This window comes from Podarcis muralis, chromosome 1 (assembly GCF_964188315.1).
Source record: "Podarcis muralis chromosome 1, rPodMur119.hap1.1, whole genome shotgun sequence".
Taxonomy (NCBI): domain Eukaryota; kingdom Metazoa; phylum Chordata; class Lepidosauria; order Squamata; family Lacertidae; genus Podarcis; species Podarcis muralis.
This window is the reverse complement of record NC_135655.1, coordinates 52,263,958-52,278,987: the sequence shown is the minus strand read 5'-3', so window position 1 is coordinate 52,278,987 and position 15,030 is coordinate 52,263,958. Positions and strand designations below refer to the sequence as shown.

Here is a 15,030-nt window from a genome sequence, read left to right as displayed (position 1 = left end):
ACACAGAAACACCATTTACCTTCCTGCCGGAGTGGTACCTATTTATCTATTTGCACTTTGACATGCTTTTGAACTGCTAGGTTGGCAGGAGCTGGGACCGAACAACAGGACTTCACCTCGTCATGGGGATTTGAACCGCCGACCTTCCGATTGGCGGGCCACTGAGGTGACCAGTCTGAAAACTGGGGTGGGGCTCATAGCTTTACAGTACTTGCAAAGCAGGAAGCTCAACTCTGGGAGCATGTGGGACAGCAGAAGGGTAATGGGAGCAATGTGTAGTGGATCCCATCCTTCAGCCTGCAGTTCATTGTGGATACACCTCCATAAGCTGAAGCTGTTAGGAGAGGTAACCACAGAGAGGGTAAGGACTCCCGTGCATGCCAGGAGCCGTAATCTGCTTCCCAATATGTAAGAGGGAAAATACAATCATAGAATTGTAAAGTTGGAAGGGGCCCTGAGGACCAACCCCCTGCTATGCAGGAATATGCAGCTGTCCCATACAGGGATCAAACCTGCAACCTTGGCATTATCAGCACCACACTCTAACCAACTGATATACTAAGCGTTTAATGGCTGACTAGGTCAGATTTTTCTCTATTGAAGTGAAAAGCAGTACATTATGTGGATAAGGAAGACTGAATATTCTCTAACAAAAATCAAAAGCCTGTCTGAAGAGTCAAGTGTGTTTCTGTATACACATGCCTGTAACTAACCCTTCCCTAAAGCTGTGTAATTCCACCCCCCCTCTTTTGCATTCTGGTTGCTACCTAAAGGAGTGCCTCCCTCAGAGTCATAGGCAAGGACAATTATCTGGGTCTCTCCCAGTAAGCGGAATTGCTACAAAATTGACTTGGTATCATACTGACAGGAAGGTTCTTCAGTTAGAACCTTAGCAATGTGCGGGGCAGACAGGAACCAGAGATCACCTGACCCTTTCAGGCATGGTTGACGGCTTTTGAACATCCATTCCTATCTGCCTTTCCTTACGGGACTAGGGGAATACAATCAAACTTAACTGTAAATGTATTTTCTGATCTAATGATGGAAAACTTAGTTCTCTACAGGTATTTGTTGTAATATGCTTGCTTACTTAGTCACGACACTGCTTGACAGAGGTGCTATGATGGAGTGTTCTTTAATCAGCCAGACTTGGAACTTTAATTTGCTGAAAGCTGTTTTGGGAGCTGTGCTCCCAGGGGTACTGGGAGGGTTATGGGAGCTGAGTGGGCCAGTGGTACACATAATTTCCCAGATGCTGGATGCAGTGCTGTGAACTAGTTACGAGTGATAAAAGAGGGGTGTATACCTGGCAGTGTAAGGGATGAAGTTTTTCAATAAATTTGTGTGATGTTAAGTTGTGTGTTTGGTTAAAAGAACTGACCACCCTGCAAATTTGGTTTTTGTAATGTGGTAAATATGTTTGCAAATACTAATGTGGCATCTTGGAATATCAGCTATAGACTGGTATGAAGAGATATTAGCCATAAGTATGAATTACTGTACTGCATGTAAGTATTCCTGGACAGAAAGCCGAGAGTAACTGCTTGGTAAGAAGGAGCAAGTTCTTTTCTCATAACATTATGCATCTTACATCTCTGTTTCCATCAAGGAACGTAGGGAAATGCCTTCTATTGTGTCAGATCATTGGGCCACCTAGCTCAGTAATGCCTACACTGAATGGCAGCAGCTCATCAGCTTTTGAGGGCTTTGGCCAAGGTGGTGACTTTCTCAGTTGAATTATCCAAGTTGTATTGTCAGAAGAATACATATGTGCAGCCCAATGGTATGCGTGCATGTTTAGTTGGAAGAATGCTCAATTGGATTTGGCCCAAAACTGTTTTAAAGCATGCACCAGGCACAGGAACCACCAGAATGTTCTCTAATTGTTATCTTCTGTATTTGTTTGCAGTCTGATTTCTAAGGCTGTTGTTTATTTCCCCAGACAAATATGTTGGCTGCATAGTAATACTGCAACTTTCCCTTCAAGTCAATAGCAGACATTATGGGGTTCATGAATTTCTATAGATGATCAAGCTGTTAATAAAGACTTACATGTGACAAGTGTTTTTGCTCTAAAAGGAGGCACCTTTTTCTGGAACTTTGCACACGAGGGGTGTGAGACTTCCAGCCATAGCAGCCCCCTGGAGCATTATGTGTTCTTATAAAGGTATTAAGGAATAGAAAGCTTGATAGCTGCCTCAAGCTGAGAAGGAAATGTTGTAAGAGGAGGATTAATCTTAGGGCAATGAATTTTAAAGACTTACTTATTTTATGTGTTGTGGAAAGCTATCAAAATGCTAATGGTCTGCTGCCTTAACCTTCAACAGACACTTTTTATTTCTTAATATGTTCAGTGTTTTGTAAACAACTAATTTAATGGTGGATGGTTGGGAAGATAGTGGTTCCCTTGTACACATCATGGCATTAGTCATATTTGGAAGGTTTCTGCTGCTGTTTTCATGAGCTACAAAGTCAGTGAAAATGGGTGGGTGGTTTTTTAATGAGTTGAATGTGGTTGCCTACCTGTCACACTGATGCTGCCTTGTCTATTCTCATGTCATGCCATTATTCTGGTTGTAGCTACTTTGGCGTGTTCCAGGGCACCAGCGTATTGGTTTTGTGAGCTTCCAAGACACCATGACCAAATTTTCCATTGATTTACAATACTTTTACATAAATTCTGCAATACTTTGCATGTGAGGAGGAGGCTGAAGGATTCATCTGGACCAATATGGACACCTAATATTATACACATGTGGAAGGCATAGAACTAATGCATATTAAAATAACAGTTTTATTTGCTTTGAAAGCAATTTTATTATTATTATCCACTTTTAGGTTGCAATCCACATTCACTTTGCAGAATTGGACCCTCCCCCCCGCACATCCAAATCAGCTGAGGAGAGGGAGGAGATGTAATGTTCCCCTTCTGACAATATGTTTAATTATTATTATCATTTATTAAACTAATTAAACATCTCTGCCTCCAAATTAATTAGGGATAGGATCCACTGCTGGATTTGCCCAGGACCAACTTTTGGGGGTGGGGTGGGGGCGGAGCATGGATCAGGGCCACAGGTTGCAAGGGGTGGGGCAATACACATCCCTAATAAACACCTGCTCTGAAAGTGCTGCTTCTACAATCTGCAAGGCAGTCTCTTTGTCCTGTTAAAAAGCACCCCAAACCCAAGAACTAAAATTTCACAGATTAATAGTTTGGACTTTACTGTCTTTAGAGTTGCAGACTTTGGACACTTCTAGACTGTTTCTATTTTTAGATGGGATTCAGTCACATACAGGCAAATTCAGGTTCTATAATTCTAGTTTAATGCCTTGTACAACAAACGCACTTCTCCAAAAGTTCAGAGTTTTGGTGATAAGGAAAGGGATGGGAAAGTGTGGCATAACACATGCTTTGATGCAACTAATCCCTCAGCAAACAGATTAGGATGCATGATCAATAAGTAGGTTGTCTAGAAACAACCCTCCTTGCTTAAGTGTGCCCTGGACCTTTGGAGAGACTTAAAATAATTATTTGAAGTGCACAGCTAATGTGGAACTTTCTGATTGACAACTTCATTAACAGTAGGCAACATTTGCACCCTTCTGATCCCTAATCATCTGAAATAATAAAAAGATTTTTTGAGAGTTAAAAGTAGCATAGATAGATATCAAATGATGCTAACAGCTGACTTAAGCATGATGGTGCTGTGGGTTAAACCACAGAGCCTAGGGCTTGCCGATCAGAAGGTCGGTGGTTCGAATCCCCATGACTGGGTGAGCTCCTGTTGCTCGGTCCCTATTCCTGCCAACCTAGCAGTTCAAAAGCATGAAGCGCTGCTCTGATTCGCCAGAAGTAGCTTAGTCATGCTGGCCACATGACCCGGAAGCTGTACACCGGCTCCCTCGGCCAGTAAAGCGAGATGAACGCCGCAACCCCAGAGTCATTCGCGACTGTACCTAACAGTCAGGGGTCCCTTTACCTTTACCTTTACTCTCCTACATGTTTATTACTTGTACAATTCCATGAACTTTTTGGCAGCTAGCTATTCTGAACCAGGTTCTGTTTAAACAAAAAAAAATTCCTTCCAGTAGCACCTTAAAGACCAACTAAGTTAGTTCTTGGTATGAGCTTTTCGTGTGCATGCACACGAAAGCTCATACCAAGAACTAACTTAGTTGGTCTTTAAGGTGCTACTGGAAGGAATTTTTTTTTTGTTTTGACTATGGCAGACCAACACGGCTACCTATCTGTAACAGGTTCTGTTTGCTATCTTTTCTTAAAAATATTACCATGCACTTGGCTGTTTGGAGATGCTTTATGATGTTGTTCTTGCTTGTTTAGTCGTTTAGTTGTGTCTGGCTCTTCGTGACCCCATGGACCAGAGCACGCCAGGCACTCCTGTCTTCCAGTGCCTCCCACAGTTTGTTTGTTTTTTTATAATATTTTTTATTGCTTTGTTTTCCAAGGTCAAAGTACATCGTCAATACAACGTCAATAACACAACAAAAGCTATTTTACAAAAAAAAAAAAAATTTAACAGAAGTAAATTCATTTTTCCAAATCTTTTTTTCATCATCAACTGGACTTCCCCACATCCTCCATCCCTGCGTTCTTTACAATAAAAATAAACAGCAAATTAATACCTTGTTTCATGTGTTTTTGTGTTATCATCTAATTATTTACTCTAAAAATTAAACTTTTCTCAGTCGTAACTTAGTTTCAATCATTTCCGAATCTCAATACTGAAGCATGTTTTTCTCAAAACTTAGCAAATTCTCGACATTCATATAACTTATAATGTTTTTGTAAATAATCCTTAAATTTTTTCCAGTCCTCTTCCACTGCCTCTTCTCCCAGGTCTCGGATTCTGCCAGTCATTTCAGCCAGTTCCATGTAGTCCATCAGTTGCGTGTGCCACTCTTCCAGTGTGGGTAGCTCCTGTGCCTTCCAGTATTTGGCTATAAGAATTCTTGCTGCTGTAGTTGCATATAGAAAGAAAGTTCTATCTTTCTTTGGCACTCTCTGGTCTACAATGCCCAGGAGGAAGGCCTCTGGTTTCTTATGAAAGGTATACTTAAATACCTTTTTCAATTCGTTATAAATCATTTCCCAAAAAGCCTTCACCCTCGGGCATGTCCACCAAAGGTGAAAGAATGTTCCTTCAGCCTCCTTACATTTCCAACATTTATTGTCAGACAAATGATATATCTTTGCAAGTTTAACTGGGGTCATGTACCACCTGTACATCATTTTCATAATGTTTTCTTTTAAGGCACTACATGCCGTGAATTTCATACCGGTGGTCCATAACCTTTCCCAGTCTTCAAACATAATGTTGTGCCCAATATCTTGTGCCCATTTTATCATGGCTGATTTAACTGTCTCGTCTTGAGTATTCCATTTAAGCAACAAGTTATACATTCTTGAAAGCACTTTCGTCTTAGGTTCAAGTAGTTCTGACTCTAATTTTGATTTTTCCACCTGGAAACCAATTTTTTTGTCCTTTTTAAAGATCTCTAAAATTTGGGCGTAATGAAACCAGTCTCGCACCTTTCCTTTCAATTTTTCAAAACTCTGCAACCTCCAAGTGTCACCCACTTTTTCTATTATTTCACAGTATTTTGCCCAGCCACCCCCCATATTAAGTATTTTTGTGGCCTTAGCCTCCATCGGTGACAACCACCTCGGAGTCTTGTTTTCGAGTAAGTCCTTGTATTTAATCCAGACAATAAACAAAGATTTCCTGACAATATGGTTTTTAAATAACTTATGAGACTTTACCTTGTCGTACCACAAATATGCATGCCACCCAAAAGTATTGTTAAACCCTTCCAGATCTAGGACATCAGTGTTTTCTAACAAAAACCAATCTTTCATCCAGCAGAAGGATGCAGCTTCATAGTACAACCTTAAGTCCGGCAGGGCAAATCCCCCTCTTTCCTTCGCATCTGTTAATATTTTAAATTTTATTCGGGGCTTTTTGCCCTGCCAGACAAACTTCATAATATCCCTCTGCCACTTTCCAAAGCACTCCACCCTGTCCACGATCTGCAGGGCCTGAAACAGAAACAACATTCTTGGCAATACATTCATCTTAACTGCTGCAATTCTTCCCAACAAGGAAAGTTTCAGTCTTGACCAGATTTCTAAGTCCTTTTTAACTTCAGACCAACATTTTTCATAATTATCTTTAAACAAGTTCAAGTTTTTCCCAGTCAAGTTAACCCCCAGGTATTTCACTTTTTTAACCACATTTAGTTCTGTTTCCTTCTGGAACCCCTCTATTTCCACAGTTTGGTCAAACTCATGTTTGTAGCTTCGAGAACATGATACGTTTCATGATACGTTTGTTTAAAAGAGATTTTGGCTACCACGTCATAGCCGTGTGGATGGTTTGAGTTGTTTTATTTTATGTTTTGTATTCGATCGAAAACTTTGTATCTCAATAATCTAAGTCAATATTTTGGATAGTGTGTTATCCACATGCTTTCTGTTGGCTAATATATGCAAGATAATTGACCATTTTGTTTATTTTGTTTCTAGTGAAATGAAGTTTATTGTATCTGGAACAAGAGGTGGGGAAAGAGATTTTGCTATATTGCATTTTGTAGGCAACATTGTACTTCAGTCATCTTTGAGATATCAACATCAGTCAGATTCTGGTAATAAATATCTGAGACAGACATCCCATTACCCTTCTGTGAAATATTCTGGAACAATGGAGCTGCCTGTACTTACATGTAATCATGACTACTGAGACATATTTTTTTCTCTCTGTGGGATGTTCTGTTTCATAGAACTGCAGGCTTGAGGGTTGCAGTCACCATTGGGCCCTCCAGTGAGCATTCTAAAAGTTATTTTTACCACTGAACAGTATCTTTATAGCAGCTACTTTAATCTTTTTCTGCTGCTCCAGTCAACCACTCTTTGTTTTCCACTTTTGATCGTTCTACTCTCAGACAAGTTAAAAGGATGCTGTGTCATTTTGCTCTAAGGTTTGTGGCAATCCAGGGTAGGGAGAAAGAGAGATTATACAAAGCTTGGTCTTGGGGATCAAGTGGGTATATTTAAAGCACAACTATGGGAACAAAGGTTCTTGGTTTTCAGATTTGTTGCCACTTACATCCTTGAGGATGAGAGCTGCAAAATGTGTAAAGTTTTGATTTGTTCCATGTCTCTTGGTGAAAAACGTTTGCCCTTAACTTGGTTTGGCATCCCCCATCCCAAATATACCACTATACAGGCAATCTTTCTGTGGGCCACTGGCGGAGGAAGAGGAGTGCAGGGGGAGCGCGCCGCCCCCAGCAGTGTGATCCCGGTAGGGTGCCATTGCGGCTGACCCCCCCACCCGCACTGGGCACCATGCCCCTGCAGGCGGTGTGCCCCGCCCCAGAAAGCACACCATGCCCCTGCAGGCGGTGCCCCCGCACCCTGGACGCACGCCAGCCCGCCCGCCCCCCGGTGCCGGAGCATGAAGCTCCACCACTGCTCTGGGCTGTTCTTTGCCAGATTTGACCTGGGCAACTTTGTGTTGTTGTTGTTGTTGTTTTAAAAAACATATGAGCTGGATAAACCACCAGCCTCAACCAAGGATTTATATGAGATTACAAATAACTCATACAGAAAGGACTGGCTGGCAGTAGCAGGGAATGCAGTTTACACTGAGATTGAAGAAGTGATGACCAGCGAGCAGAGTGTTGGGTTTAGAGGAGAATTTAAATTGCGGGCAAGGCAATGCAATTCATAGCCTTGGGCTTTTTCAGCTTTAGAACTTCATAAAATAAGAATACCATGGGCTTAATTTGCAGGATTGACACAAAAAACTATGAGGGTGTTGTATGTTCACTGAGCCATAGGAATAGTGTGAATTAAAAATCCTCAGCCTTGTAGAACTAAGAGCTTTTCCCCCATCACAGAATCACTCTTTGGAGTTGATAATGTCACTGAACTCTCACTTCCAGGTATGAGTTTCCAAGCAAAACCATTATAAGTTAGGCAGGGCTTGCCCATCTCAAATGGTTGGGGGGGGGAAATCAAATTCAAACTATGGAAGTGTAGTGGGCAGAATATTTTTTTTTTAATTATGCATGCATGTTGGCACCCGTCTGTCTCGAAAGACAATGGAGTGTGCCTCCGGGGGTGAAGTCAAACTGCTGGAGAATCACAGTGCCTGCTGTGGCCGCAGAGACCAGTAAATGCTACCTCCTGCATTGCTTTTGCAGCACTTAAGTGACCTCCCCTGGGCAGTGTCTATGGAGGTTCACATGATGAGGAGTGGGGGGGGGGCTATCCTGGGATAGTGCAGAAGCTGGTTATTACAGTACAGTTTATCTTTATTCACCACCTTTCCTGAAAGCATGACTTATATCTTCCATTATTCATTTCTTACAAAAGCAAACTTACTCTCTTGCCTTATGCCCTGTTCGGTCTGCCTCAAAACCTGGGATTGCTGCAGTTTGTTGCCATCTTCTCCTCTCTTTGCATTGCTCTAGCAGCCACAGTCAGGATTTATTTCTCACACATGCCAAAGGTTTAGCATCTAGCATTTATGACATGGATCATGGCATACAGTGGAATATGGGTGCAGTCAAAATCCATATGCGCTTGGCTTTTCCTGAATAATGCAGATTTGATTCAATGGGAATTAGGATTAATAGTGGATTTAAGTTTCTCATAGTTGGCTGGCAATAACCTAATCTTTTTAAGGGTTGCAGGCAGGCAACATTTCTCTGAATGTGTTTAACATTTTCAAAACCGATAAGAAATTGAAATTTGATACTGAGGGACTTTAGCCCCAGAGCCATTGAAAATGCAGCACTTTACACTGCTATCTTTAAGGCAGTCTTTTAATTTCCTTAATATATGACATTCACCTAGGTTCCTATACTAGGTACCTAGTACGCACTTAACAGTAATATTTGTTCATTTTACTTTGTTGGAGTGTACTGACTGCGATGACTTTCAGAATCTGAATGGATTACATTTTTCAACTTGACAAAATGTAATCTTCAGATGCAGACAAATGCTTGCATCAGGGCAGTGAATGCCTGGGTGTTAGTCTTTTTGATTGGTGGTTTCTGTAGCTCCTGGGATTGTTAATGGCCCTTAGTACAGAAAGATGGTTCCGTGTGAATCTGTGTCTGGCATGCACACACAATCAGTGGAACAATTCAGTTCTACTCTTTTAGTTTTTCTAGTTTCTCAGTTTGGTCTTGATTCATTTGGTAATGGCTTGGAGACTGTTCCTAGTCAACAGGATCTGAGGGCTAGTGTGGAAAGCATCCTGGATTAAAGTTATTATTTTAAAAAGTTTACAAAATTTAGCTTCAGAAATACAGTACCGTTCAGGATTTGATACTTTATATGTATCATATGTACAAGACAAGTATTTTTGTGTGCATAATTCTACATTCTACTTTTGGAGGAAAAGCTAATAATACACAGGCAGCTTGGACATTAGTGGACACTCGGTGTTTTGATTCCATTCAGAACAGATTACTCCTCCATGAGGAAGGGTAGGAGAGGAACTGGACTACCACAATTATTTTAGCAAATAAATAAATACGCTCCTGGTGTTAATCTGACTCGGTCTCTATACTGCCAGCATCCACTCCTTGTTTAATATGACCAGGAAAGTGCAAATCATGTCCAGTTGATTTGGATTCAAGCAGAGGTGCCCCAAGCAAAGCTTGGTCTGGGAAGAAAAAGCACATTTGGAGCTGTTGATTAAAGCAAAGGAAATCTAATCAAATTGTTTCTTTCTCTTTTTTAATCCTGGTCCACAGAAATTAGTTGTGAGAAAAAATCGAGGGGGAAATAGGAAGATAACCGCAATTCCAGTGGAAGGAAAGGAAGTCATCACCAGCACACAAGGTTTGCCTATCTTAATTTACAGCAGTTGTCTTCAACTGGTCCAGACTTGAGACGCACCTCAGACACCCAACTTATAACATGGGGCCAACTTTCACATTTTCATCAGGCCTGAAATCCAGTGTACAGAAAATAAATCTGCAGAACATCCATTTCCCTTAGGTAGCAGTTGTTCTTTGTTAGATGCTGTAGTTTTTGGGTGTTTATAAGTGGGCAGATTCTTCTACTCTGAAGCAAACCCAAAAGTATGTCCCTCTTTCATTTTGCGATGCCTTTCCATTTTATGTATTCGTTTCATTAATAACTAAATAAAAACTGGCTAGTTTTCTCTCCAAATTCACATTGAGATACTAAGGTTGTAGTCATGTGAACTTACTTGAGAGTAGGTTTTGTTAAAATGGGGGGGGGGGGGAGAGAGAAGCCACACCAAGGCTTTCCCCACTCTATGCCCCACCCTTCTTCCCCCCATTGCAACTGTTAAGCCCTTTTTCACACACACACGCAAATTCTGAAGCACCCAGCCTCTCTTTTTCTTCAGCCTAGGTTATCACTTTCACTCGTATTCCCACACTGCTTCCTTCCCTCTACTTTTCTGCCAACCCCTTGCCCAAAAAACCTTGCAAGGCTCCCTATGTGAAAAAGAGGCTCCTCTGAACATGTGCAGAGTGTCTTTCTCCCCCCCACCACGCCCGCTGATCTTCTTGATATTCTCAATTTTCCTTCTCCATGCCCTCCCCTAGGATTCCCCTTTTGGCACACACTCACCATTTGCCTGTTGGGGGTTCTTCTTTCCCCAGTTCCTCCTTTGGTACATGCCCATTAGCCCCCCTCCATGATTGTATGTCCTTGGTACAGCCCACTTTCCCTTTTCTCGCCCCTTCTCCCTCCCCTTCTGTTAAACCCTACTTCCCACCCACCTTTAAAGACCTATGATTTAGAGGATTCAGTTTTATTTGTTCGAAGAGCTAGGCTGGATCTAGACACATCAAAGAAGCGTTTCAGTTAGACATTCTGTAAATCTAAACAGGGAAAACAGATAGAGAAAAACGGGATTCCATAGTGCCATCTGGTGGCACAATGTTATATCGCATATAAATCACTTTTTCTTTACCAGTTTAGCTGAGTCCCTAGTTAGCACTCACCAGGAGTAGTGTACTTGTGGTTCTGACATGCTTTTGGGGCTGCAATCTCAACTGAGTAGAAAAATGTTCCAGTGATTAAAGTTCTGAGATCTGGTAACCTAGACATACATTTCCCATTCGGAAATTGATCAGGCATGTTCAGTGCGTATAATTCATAGATGGATTTTATATTAATTTCACAGGATGGATTAGGATGTGAGCAAGTCAATGCAGTGTAAGTAGTGCACATTTCCCCCCCAGAAAGTGTCACCTAATCAATACCAAACAAATTAGAATTCAGCTTCCCTATTGATCCAGTAATAAATTATTATAATGAAAACCTTTCGGGAAAGAAAACATTTTTTTTGGACAAGTTTTAGACTCAAACTACAATACTATGTTGAATGAAGAAAAAGATGGATTACAAGCAAGATACCTAAAGATTCCACTACTGTTTTCTATTGGAACAATTGGTTAATAACTATGTGACACAGCAGACGCAGCATTTGTTAATTTTTGTTGCTGCTAATAGGCTGTAGGCAAAACGGATACAATATCTCCACAATATTCTCCACAGAGAATTGTGGAGTATTTTCAAAATAAATTGAGGATAATTCTTGACGTACCTAGATGTTTCCATATTTATTTCTGATGACCAGAAACTGATAAAATATCTGGCAAAGCTATTATCATTAGCAGAACTTTCAGTTGCTGTCAATCCAGTTCAATCCAGCATCTGCCCCTCTCCTACTTAGATCAGGCTGTGTGTGGTTTGGATTGAGCAGGGACACCCCTCCAATTGTGGCTGCCAGCCCAGCTCTCCTGCAGGACATGTAGGGAGATGGAAGGCCTGCTGATGGTATCCCTGTCAGTGGAATCTGGTGGAAAGTCATAACATGGGGCATTCCATCAGAGGGGATGCCACCAGTGGGCCAGCCGGGGATCTGCTGGATTCTGAGCTGATCTCACAGCTAGTGTTGGCCTGGAGATGGCACAGAGATCAAGCCTGATCTGCTTCCCCCCACCTGCGGCTGCCTTGAGCGGCTGTGGATGCATTGAAGGCTCAGTTGCTCTGCAGAGTCTTAGTGGCAGCAGCAGGGAGTTAGGATTGCTTTGCCAAAGGGCTTTTACATTCAACTACTAGATTAGCTAAACTGTGTTTCTTGGAGCAAATTGGAGTCAAGTTGTCAAAAGGTTCAAATTGGCTCCAAAGTGTAGTTCATGAAGCTCAGCATTATGGCTTTTCTCTGGAGTTTCCTCACTCTTTGAACCCTCTTGCAAGCAAACAGATTTTCAGTACTTGGGTTTGTAATGTCTGTTTTTATGTGCCATCGCAAGTAATAAGATAGCCACTTAGTATGCAGTGATGTAGGGGGAATTTTCCCTTAGTGGCTGGAGTCTCAGAGAAGAAGAACAGTTGCAGAGGAGAAAAAGCAGTTTATTGAGTATTCAGGTGGGGTGCAAGGAAGCACAGGCCACGGCCACGGCCACACACACACACGTCTGCAAGATGTTCTGCTCAGGGTAGTCAATCACAATACAATTATTATCATAAAGAAACTCCACCACCCAATAAGTTTCTACTTTGTTTCTTACACCTGTGCAATAAACCCATTTACTTCATAATTTCATTGTGCTTAAACAAGCAAATAGTTAGCAAGTGACTACTTATTTTTGGCTACTTCTTTTTCATGGCTGAACATGCTGACTATAACATCTATGGGTTAGAACAATGCTGAATATATGCCTTTTTGTTAGAAAAACAGAAATAACCCAATGATCCGTTTTTGCTCTCCACCCACGATTAAATATAAATTTGCATTTGAAGCTTATTACTAATCCTGCTCTTAGAAATGCCTTAATTCATCCAAAGGTGCAACAGGTGCCAACTGCAGGACTTTTTCTTTCTTTTTGTAAGGAAAATGCCTTATCACTTCAGACTCTGCCCTCGTGGCAGTGATTCTGCACAAGATGTACCTTCTTATTCATTTTTGTACTGCTTACAAAATTCTCAAATTCACCTCTTGAGGTAAAAACTCCAGTTGGTCTGAACTGAAGAAAAATTGATTTTCTGCTGGCTCCTTGCAACAGTGTGACTCTTAGCAATAGTAGGAAGGATTTGCCTTGGTAGCTTCAAAAGCGTCACATAATCTCCTGCCATCTCAGTAGCATGATGAATAAGTAAGACATTATTGCTATTGTGAATATTCTTTTTAAACCGTAATTGCTATTCCACATTTTGTTTTTTGTTGTGACCCATGGCTGAAACAATAACAAATGACTGGCTGATTGGCCTGTCTGGCTGAGGCTGATGGGAATTGAAGTCCAACATCTTTCCCAGGTTTGGTCGAGGGCCAATCACAGACAATTTTGGGATTATGTTCTGTGAACATTAGATTTGGGAGCTAGAAATATGTTTTTCTCATGTTCCTATGTCTTTAGGTTTATTTTCTTACTAATCACACCTGACACACAAGTGTGCGATTTGAAGCAGAACCTTCAATATAAAAGATGCAGTCAGTGAACGCATGTGCTTAGTTTGTGGAAAACTTTTCTCTCTCTTGATAAAAACCCTTCTGCTTCCCACAGCAATGTAATGACACATTTTGCTTAAGTTGCAATCATAATCCTGTTTGTAGCAGGCCATAGCTGACACCACAGGAAGTGTTATCATTATCACAGAGTGTGGAGATTTCATTGTTCTTTTACTCAGGGAAAAGGACCAGAGTCAGGAGAATGAGAGGAAACTTGTTAACTTCTTAATTGCCTTTCTGGATATGATTTCAGTGGAGCAGGGTAAAGGGGGAGTATGGTTTTCCTGCAACAAATCAGATATCATACAGTTAATGTTTGTTGAATAATCACATCTTCATAAAGCAGGTGGTTCTTAGTCATTTTTCTAAAACACATATTCGCTTTGGTTCAACAGTCCTTTCCTAAAGTTTGGAACCTCTTATCATCATCACTTTTAATTTGTATACCGCCTTTCTATCTTACAATACTCAAGGTGGTTTAGAAGCTGAAGAAACAAAGAATGTACACCTTATAACAATCTAATGCAATACAAAAATGTGATAATAAAACATAGCTTTAAAATGAACAACCTACATCAAATAAAGTAACATTCAACAATCATTAGAATAGTATAGAATGATAATATCAGCATATATAAATTAAACAGAATTCCACTCTTAACAATTACAATAAATTATTTCTAAACTACAATCAATAAAACAGATGGCAAGCCACAGTGCATAAAATAATACAGTGGTACCTCAGGTTAAGTACTTAATTCGTTCCAGAGTTCCATTCTTAACCTGAAACTGTTCTTAACCTGAAGCACCACTTTAGCTAATGGGGCCTCCTGCTGCTGCCACGCCGCCGGAGCACAATTTCTCTTCTCATCCTGAAGCAAAGTTCTTAATCCAAGGTACTATTTCTGGGTTAGCGGAGTCTGTAACCTGAAGTGTATGTAACCTGAGGTACCACTGGACAATACAAATTGAGAAGTAGGGACTAGAGGGTGGGGCAAGGCAGGTGAAAGAAGGCCTTGCCTGATGAAGTCTCTCCCCTCTTATCTATACCCTCAGCTTCTACCTTTCCTTCCCTGCCCAGTGAGCTGCTGGTGGAAGAACAGCTTGTTCTTTCCAAAGTTCTGAACTGTTTGTAGAGGTTTTTCTCTCTCTCTGCTTCCACCTTCCTTTGTTGTGCTTGTGTGGTGCTGTTGTTGGAGAAGGGTCGCAGCCCATTAGCAGAGGACTTGCTTTGCATGCAGAAGGTCCCGGGTTCCATTCCCAACATCTCCAAGACGGGCTAGGAGCGTCCCCTGTCTAAAACCTTGGGCAGCCACTGCCAATTAGTGTTCACAATTCTGAGTTAGGGTTAGGTGGTATAAGGCTGCTTCCTAATGTTTCCACCTCACAGTAAGGCAGACTGTGGCTTGCCATGAATGGGCCATGTGTGCTGGTGCATGCTGCTTAAATTGCACCCACCCCACTCATCCCTGTCCCAAGCTAGCATTAAGTGCAACCCAGC

The 15,030-nt window shown here is 41.4% G+C and overlaps 1 protein-coding gene across 6 annotated transcripts in view; it reads left to right on the top strand.

The window, feature by feature from the left end:
- TSPAN18 (tetraspanin 18) overlaps positions 1–15,030 on the top strand; it is a 152,524-nt gene that overhangs the window by 25,294 nt on the left and 112,200 nt on the right. For 3 of the 6 annotated variants that reach the window (XM_028727527.2, XM_028727496.2, XM_028727503.2), the window contains exon 2: positions 9,790–9,877. The exons of the other annotated variants lie outside the window; for them this stretch is intronic. The gene's annotated coding sequence lies outside the window, so the exon portion shown is untranslated. The remainder of the gene's footprint in view (positions 1–9,789; positions 9,878–15,030) is intronic. 6 annotated transcript variants of the gene reach the window in all.